The following is a 9,613-nucleotide window of genomic DNA, read 5'->3' on the forward strand; positions in this document are numbered from 1 at the left end:
GGGGTTTCAAGGCAGGCAATCAGTTTTCTTTTTGTGAGCGCTGGAGCGGGACTCGTGTCACCTGCAGACCAAACCCCATTTCCTCTGATTAAGTCCTTTGAAATATTCCATTTGTCAGTGTCACGGCCCCGGCGTGTTGCCGCGGCGAGCAGCCAGCCGTGTCTGTTGACTGTGTCATTCTCCAATTTACATCAGACACTGACAACATCATCATGTCCCTAATGTCCCCTTGGCTTGCTCTTGCTCAACCCTTTGCTCACGCTCTTTATTTCCCTGTTTTTTGTTTTTTTTTTCCTCTCTGATGCACCATTGGCTGATCTGCGTCCTCTGTATCGCAGCCATACAAGCCCCATCAGTTGTCTGGATCCACCTGTGAATTCCTGTGCAGAGTGAGGCCCAAACTGTCTGGGGTCTGGGGACTATCATTCTATGTCCAAACCTTAGGGGAGTTTTCGTCTTTAAAGTGTTTCTTCTTTCAGTCCGTGTCTGGAGTATCAACAGCTAACATCACTCAGGCCTCAAACTCTCATGCGTGTGATCTAACCCCATTAGCAGCCAATGTCTTTTCAGGAGCAGAGCCGGCATGGTTCAGAGAGGATGGAAATTTCAATCTCCCCTCTATCATTTTCCCTATCATTACTCCATTCACAGCCATTTCTCTCCATCCTGAGTCCCGAGAGGGAGTGGAGCGGCTGAAAAGGAGGGCATCGTGCACTCTGTGCCCAACTTTAATATGAGTGGAGCAAAAAAGAGAGAGGGGGTGTTTATACATTATTAGGGGGTCTATTATAAAGCTGCTATCACATTCTCCCTCTTCTCTGCCTCTTCCTTTCATTCCCGCACTCTCCTGACAGGTAGCGGGCGGGCTGCCTTGATGACTAGACTCAATCACCTGTGACAGTTTTGATTTGATGTCACTCTCTGGGTCGCTCTATTTGTTTGAGCAGTTAAGAGGTAATTGTGTGACATTGGCGGTGGAAGACGTGCTTTGGCGGCGCACCCGTTGAACCGAGGGGACGAGACGAGGGAGTGTGGCAATAATAAATGAGGGCTATTTTCCCCAGCATTCCCAGACTGTGTGCATGTGTGTGTGTCAGTGTGTGTATGGCAGGTGGTGTGTGTGTGTGTGTGTAGCTGATGGGGGGAACAAGAAGGGGTGATGAGCCCCTCTACCCTGGGGGAATTCAACTGTGAGATGCACATTGAGGTCGCCTGCACCCACTCTTATCATCACTTCCTCTGGTCTGAGCAGAATTGTTTCCGTGCGTGTTTGCTTTTTGTTCTGTCAAAGATGAGTTCAGGTGTCACTCAGAGGAACTTCTGAGCCTTCGAAACGTTGACAGGTGATGTGATATTTTTCATGCCGCTTTTGATAGCTGCAGAATTGATTCCTACAGCATGTTGAGTCCTGAAGATGACTGTATACTTATGACCAAGTTAAATATTTCCCAGGTAGTTGTTGTTAGTACACCAGAGCTCAGGCTGTACATGTTTTGTGTATTTGTTTGTTTTATTCGTCTGTTTGTATTTTTGTTTGTGTGTTTTCATGAATGGTTGTTGTTCTTATTCTTTTTACATGCACTGATTGTTAATGTCTTCATTGTTAAACAACTAGAATTACTGATGAAAATCCATCTCCATGAGTCAGGCAGAAAAACGTTTTATTCACGTTATATTCAGTCATATTCGCCGAGTTCCTTCCTCACTCTCTGACTCTCTCAAAAGTTACAGCGGCAGCCGACAAAATGAAACACACTGTTACCTGGGATAAAATTACAAATTTCTCTGGGTTTGAACAAGTTGGAAACACTGGGGATAATGTAAGTACACAACCCAACAAAAACATATAACAAAGGTATAATTTATTTTTACATTTTAATGCAGAAGTGTTACGTAAAATATCATCAAGATTTTAGACTGCAGCGTGTTGTTAATGATTGATTGAAGTATCATTGCCCGTCAGGAAACTGGTTTTTGAAATTAGCTTCAGCCATGTACAGTACGTCAGATACTGCTTCTCCAACTTTCAAAATTTAGAGGGCCAGAGCCAGTTCACCTCCTGAGCACTGCTGAGCTACACTTGAGCAAGGCACAGAACCGAAGGTAGTGATGACACCTCTCCATTAATGCATGTGTATAGGTCCTGTTTGTGCATGTGTGTGAATTTCGGGCCCTTGTGCGTAAAAGAAATAACAACAGAGTGAAACAAACTGAATTTCTCTGTAAAGTGATAAAGTATGTTTTCTTCTCTTATGGTGATGAACTCACAGACAGTTATGCATTTCCTCACAGCTCTTCAGACCATTTTAGCATCTTTCAGTTCAGTGTTTTGTTTTACTGGTCCTAACTTTCTTGTTTATTCTCGTCGCCCTCACAGCAGTGTTTTTTGCCAGAGCCGGCAGCTGTTCAAGAGAAAAACAACACTGAGGTTTCTGGCTTGATTTGTAGATTTTGGTGTCATGGATTTGAGGTGAGCACTGACGTAAAATATTTTTTCTTTGGGTCCAAAACAAGTTATTTCAGTCATATTCTGATTTCAGAAAATTCTGGCACATCCAGTCAAGAACTGCAGTGGTTGGTCGACTAATCAATTAGTCAATCGAGAGAAAATGACTTGCCAACTGTTTTGATAATCAAACATTTGCCGCTTTTCTCTGTCATTTATAGCAGTAAATGAAGAGTCTTTGGGTTTTTTGAAGGCTCTGGTTATTTTCTCACTATCGTTTGACATCTTACAGACTAAACGGTTAATCGATAAATAATCAGCTGATTTATTAATAATGGAAATAATTGTCAGTTCTGGTGCTAATCGACTTACTGATTTGTTCAAGGCACAAATGCAAATGTAAGGGATGTGTTGACAATGTTATGTGGAGCTGTGTGTCAATGAAGGTATAATAAGTGACAATTATGACTTATGGAAATATGATGGTACAGAAGCTGTATGATGTGTCATGTCTGTAGACACGTCTCACCTCAAAACTATTAAACCTCAACCCTAAACATAGTTTACCAAAAAATTTACTACAAATATAAAGATGTAAACAAAGGCAATCAACTAAATAAGACACACAATAACACAATAAGTCACTTTAGACTGACAGATAGACTTTGGGCTGATGTTTGCAAAATTCAAACAGTTTGTCTATATTTGTTTTAACTCTTCACAAACCTGCTGATTTTTTCCTCAATAAGTTTACTGTCTCCTTCGTAGGTGCGAACCTGCAGTATATCGCCGAACAGGCACAAACCATATTTCCACCCAAAAAGTAAATCTGATAACGATTGTGGCTTTTGTACAACCACACTGGCTGTGAAGTCCTTTCTGTATTCAGTGAGTCTCCAACCCTCCCTTCGCTTTGAGTGCCAGAGATAATCTAGAATCCTCCTTTTCTTATGTAGAAGAAGCAGAGAGAAATCGTGCCTGAAGATTGCAAATCTGTGAGCTCCAGCTTTACTCCCCCTTTCCCTCTCTCTCCCTTACAGCAGGGAGGTGGAAACGGGAGGTCATTTTAAGGGAGAACTGGAGGTCGACCTGGTCCAGAAAAATCTGAGAATCTGACCCAGTTGTGTTTTGGGCTCGGACCGCTGTGCAGCCTCACCAGCCAGGATAGTCTTTGGCATTCAAGGTGCCAGCAAAAAGGCTTTCTTCCTCTGCTCGTTGAGCTCATCCATTTGTTTGTTATCTCAATCCAGGATTTGGAGAGATACAAAGCTGATTAAACAACAAAAGCATATGGGAAGATAAAGAACACTTAGGTAATGGGTTTAGCCTGCCTGTTTAGCACGCCAAATTCATCCCCTTTTCTCTCGGCTCAAAATGCATTTGTTATTCTTCTCTCAGTCTTGATCCAGATGGAAGAAAAGGAACAAGAGAGGGAGGAAGAACAACAAAAAAGAGAGTGAGAAGGAGAAAAAAGGAGAAGAAGAGGCTTTGGTGACAATCCTGTGAGGGAGCCTGGGAAACCAGCCGTATGTGCAGCAGGAAGCAGTAACTGTCTCACTGTTGCCACTGGCCTGCAGCTTGTCATGGGTTTCGGAGTTGTGGCTTTAATTCTGCCGTTTAATCAATATGAAATAAGCCAGTGTTTGTGTTATTATAAGAGCAAAAGTATCATGTTGAAATGAACTCAAACTCATTTTCAAACACTAACTTGTTTGTCCATAAAGAAGGTGGACAGGTGACATACAGTTGGTGGACAAAATAATACGAACGCACAATGGTCTAATGCAATCCAATATTAAACATATCAGGCCTGCAATAAATACTACTTGCATGAGGTTGATGAGTGTGGGGAAGGTGTTGAAGGTGTTTTGAAGCTGATTTTAGGTGTCGCTCTTAAGGATAACATAACATTATCCAGTGCTCCTGTTATATTGTATAAACATAACTTTCCTGTGGCAGTTTCACCAGAGTCAGTTGGATTTTTAAGAAATCACTGGAGTTGATTTCGACAAAAAAGATGAGAGAGAAATATATGCAAAATGTTGAAGAAGATATTAAAGATATGATATGCAACATTTCTGCATTAAAGCAACATTATGTAGAAGTTTTTATTTTGTGCAATTTTTGTGCAGATAAACCTCGAAATGAGCAGACTTTGCTTATGTTGAAAAACTAACAAGTCATCTTACATTTCTCAGTAGTCCAACAGCAACAAGTCCAGCACGGCGCCTGTCGTGGGCATCTGCAGCCTTTTATTTAGCAAAGCTGTCGACAGCTAAATGCCAGTCTGAGATTACTCTTGTCCGGCCTCTTGATCGGTCAATGTCTCTTCTTTTCTTCTTCACTTCCTCTGTCAACATCCTCTTCAGTCTATTCATCTCTTTCACGACAACTAAAAGTTGGCGTGAACTAAACATTAATACAAATTTAAAACATCGCCTCCTCTGTGGACATTTCTGGCTGAGTCACATAGATTTTTATCAGCAATGTTGGTTGTTGATAATGAAGACTCCCATGATCCCACGCTACTTACGTCCTTTTCTTTGCTTTGCTTGAGAGACATCTCAACCGCTTCGGTGCCAGCAGAAATTACATACTGTAACTTAAACTGTCAGGACCTCTGAGCTAAACAAAAGTGAAATGAATGACAATTCAAATAGTTTCCTTTCACATCTGTTCAAAAAGTCTATTTTATTTTTTGGGTATGTTATTTTGTTGATGGTTGAAATATTTGCCTAATACAATAAGAACCCATCCTTCATGTGTTCATTGGGTGGCATGTAAACCAATACAGAGCCATTAAAGCCAGCCTTACTCTCCCCTGGTGAACCTGGCTAAAAGCAATCTCAGGGCTTAGCAGTCACTCCGATAATAACACCTCGCAGAGGTCAGTGAGCAATGAGGAGGGCTTGGGGAAAACATATTTACGCTCCTCCTGCTGCTTCCCCCTCATGGAAAGAAGCCATGAGAAAGGTGCTTACTTAGACGAGATAAAGAGCAAGATGAGAGGCAGCGGACTTGGATTAGGGAAGGGAGACGATCACGGCCAGAAAAGGCAGGGAAAAGAGGGGGGTGGTGGAGGACAGCGAGGCCGGGAGACGGTGTCTGGGCTGGTTGGATATGGGGGGAATATTAATCTGGGTTTAGTGTGAGCAGGACCCCACAAACGGCTCAAGCAAACAGAGCTTAGACGAGGCCAAGCCTCGGAGAAAGTCCTAAATCTTCACATTAGCTCCCCGCGTTTCTTCTGCTGAACCCGTAAGCTCTTTTTCTAAAGGACAGCACAAACAAACCACAACCCCCCAATAGTACCTCTTGCCAGTCCTACACTTCCTCTCTCACAAGCAGACACACACACTCTCAAAATCAAGACGGCTTTGAGAGTCGAGATTGCAGGAAATTTATAAATCCAGGGCCTGAGTGGATAGGGAGAGATTAGATGGGTCCCCCTCTTAAAGCGACAGGATGCCTCCCAATTGTGTTGCTCATTCTCCGGTGTGCCCTACTTCTGTGTCAGCGAAGAAAGAGAGAGCAAGGAGAAACACTTTGAGGGTTTGAAGAGCTGGTGTCATGATAACCTCGGCAATCCCTGGAGAAACCATAACTAAATGTTGGGTGTTTAGAGAAAGATTTCTATTGGTTAGATTTCCAGTACTCAACCCGTTCATAGGTCCTGTTTACTGTTTTTGTTGCATCCTTTACAGAGATGCGATTCAATCTCAATAAATTAGAATAATTCCCTGTTAAAAAAACATCTCATAAACTTTACATTGATACTTTTTAATTATGATTACCTCATTAGAAGAGTAAAATCAGAAGGATGTGACAGAGAAGGAGGGATGCGGAGGCTGAAGAGTAATACATCTCAACTGCTTCGGTGCCTAAAGAGGGTATCAGACTGTCCCGTTGGTGGAGAGGGGGGCCGCTCTGGGAGAGAGGCAGCGAATTGCTGAACCTCATCCCATCACCCGCAGCTTCCTGGCAGGGAGGGAACCGGGAAAAAGTGCCTTCTCACTGAGTTTCATTAACCTGACCACATGTGCCAAAAGCCCCGGTATTAGAGTTAATCAAACTGACACTGACACACTTGCTGCAGTCTTCTGGGTCACCTGGGAAGCTCATCCAGAGGCCTGCTGCTTCTAATGTTGAAGGTGCACACATGAAGTATGCATATGTTTGCTCATGTGTAATCACACACACACACACACACACACTCACACGTGCGCTCAGCAGCTGACACACTCATTGCAACGCTCCTCTGCAACCATAACTACATGAAATATTATTTCTGGAGTTCCAATTAACTGTGGAGGATGGTTTGATGTGGAGGAAGTGTGTCCAGCGCTGTAAGCCTCATGGCTAAATGTTACGACTGCATGAATGTGATTTAAACATCAAATGGAACCTTGAAGGGCCTTAAATATTATGGGCCTTATTTAGAGTCACACTTTAAATCATTAGAGTTAAGTGAAAATTTGAATCTCCCACACATGGGGCAAAAAAATAAATATATTAATTATGTAAAATGTCGTTTGCATTCCAGAACTACCAGTGTGGCGAATTGTGTCCATTTATATGCAAGTGCTTCCATAAAATAAATATTTGTATAGGCCAAATCTAATTTGGCCAACCCTTTGAAGGAAAAAAAAAAACTACTTTAAAGAGTTAAAAACAGTTTAATACACTTTAATACAATATACTGAGCAATATAACTTAAACTTTCTGCCGGAAAACATATTGGAAAATAGGCCTTTAGGTCATCCCCTATTACTTATTTCCCAGTAATTTGTGCAGGATGAATAGATCTTGCATATGACCTTCACGGGGGCGACTACAGTTTGTGTCCTGCGTGTTTGCAGAGTTTTGTTTATGTACTTTTGGAAGAATATTTTCAGTTTTCAGTCGCAGTTTGGTTAGGTTTAGGAAAAGATCAGGGTTTGGAGTCATCATTGAGTTTTGTTTTCACACGGGACTGGAGCGCTGTCTCGTGTGGAACGATGATCACCGAAAATAAAAAAAATCATCTCTGTTTGAAGTCAAAAGTGACGAAACACCCAATACATGCCAGAGAGAACACGAATCAGGCACATCAAAACTTAGGAACACTCGGATGAAATACCACATTTTTAGGGAGTGCCGTGGGTGCGAGGCTCGCGCTTATACACTGATCAATATCAACATTCGGTTGGCAGAAGAAGAAAGCTCACAAGCGAACATGGATGTAAACAAAAACAATTTCAAATCAAAAAAAAAATCAACTGACAAGTTATGATTTTAAAAAAATAATAAAATTAAAATCACATTTGCACAATATAACATCCAGATTTCACTAATACCTCATCATCTTTGACTCAATAATCAATATGTAGTATGTTAGAAATAAATTGTCGCTCTGTCTAAATGACAAAACCTGCAAATTGGATTAAAACATACCCCTATTATTTGACCTGACTTGGTCCGCCAATGTAAAGATGAAGAACTTAAAAAAACAAAACAAAAATGATCTTGTCAAAAGTGGCTGCCCAGCTATATATATTTTTGACAAGCATACAGAAAGCAGAATTACTGCATGATTAGGCTAATACTCTGCATACAGGGAAGGCAGCAGTTTAAACTTGACAGTGAGTAAAAATCCATTTCTGTGGACAAGAATTACTAATGGAAAGGAGTAAAATGGGGTTTTAGAAATGTACAGTAGGAGGACTGGTTGTATTTAAGCTCCCCGCAAAGTCTCCCACTGGCAGCATTATCCGGCCTATGCACCTGTCAGACAACAGAACATGACGAGAAATGTTCCTTCATCAAAAGGAGCCTGGCAAATATTAGACGATCTTCAAAACATTAGAGCTCCATCCCTCCACCTGCGAGCATTTATTCACACGAATCAGAGAAAATTACACTCTCGTTTTGACTCAGTTACAGTTTTCTAAAATACATTTAAGGCGTTTTGAATGCAAAGTCTGACAGGTTGCTCTCTGCAGGCTTCAGACGAGGCCCCTGGGGGCATTGCAGAGGGTAACCAGGTGTCCACTGAAGCGCCCACTCACTAGAACAACCTCCATCAAGGCAACGCCCTCAACAGATCAATCTTCCTGTGACACTTCATTTAGACTGCATTAATATGGAATTAGGGCCCATTACGGCTATTGGCAGGACCTGACAGTCCCTCAGCACAGTGATCCTCGTTTCCCAGGAGAGACCGCTGCTGAATAGAGCAGATAAGGCTTTTTCAGCCCCACTACAAAGCTGCAGAAGTCATTAGATTTTTTTCCCCCTCTTATTCAACCCCCGTCATCAGTATTGCTAATCAAATAAAGGAATGTGTAAGTTTTTTTCCCCTCTCTGCTTCTGTGTCCTTTTTGATTCAAAGGAATGAATCAAAGCCTTTTTGAAAGGTAGATTTAAACTCCATTCACTTCATTGGTCAAGATTTGCGATACATATAACTCTGCCTTTTGAATGACCACTTAATGATCCAATACCAGAAGTCTAATAGATGCCTGTGTGCTTTTGACCTAATCTAAACCACCGACTCACACTATCCAGACCTTTTTTCAGGGGTCAGGTCCAACATAAAGTCTCTTTACATTAAGCTTGTTCTGTGTTTGTGTGTTGATACTCGTTTTGTGTTTGACAGCACTTCTTTCTGCCTGCACGTGTGAAAAACAGCCATCCACTGCATTTGCAGCCCAATTTTAAGCCCTGAGAATGAGACTCGTCCTTGTATACAGACACAGGATATCTCGCTCACACACTCAAAAGCACACATGCATGGTCATGCTCACAAAACCCATGAGACATACTCTCAAATGACATTATATGATAGTATAATACAGACAAACAAGAGCAAAATCCTCTAAGGTGACACCATCTGTTTCCATCATTTATCGGTGGATTCTTTCTGCTGCCACCCGAAGCGGTGAATCTGATTTGATACTTGAGCAGGTAACCAGGGTCAGGGTGGAGCCAGTCATGGGGTGGGAGTCAGGTCAGCCTCCCTGTGTCACCCCGCCCCCACTCTCCACTGTCTCAGCAGAGTTCATGGCGAGGCCCCCCTCACGCATCCCTCACTGACCAGGCGGCTGAGAGGCACACAGATACCCCCTTAAGGAGCTTTGCTCTCTGGAGGAAACTTAATCTCCTTTTTTAACGCCATCCCAAGGCTCC

This window comes from Pagrus pagrus, assembly GCF_965226575.1.
Source record: "Pagrus pagrus genome assembly, chromosome: 6".
Classification (NCBI taxonomy): Eukaryota; Metazoa; Chordata; class Actinopteri; order Spariformes; family Sparidae; genus Pagrus; species Pagrus pagrus.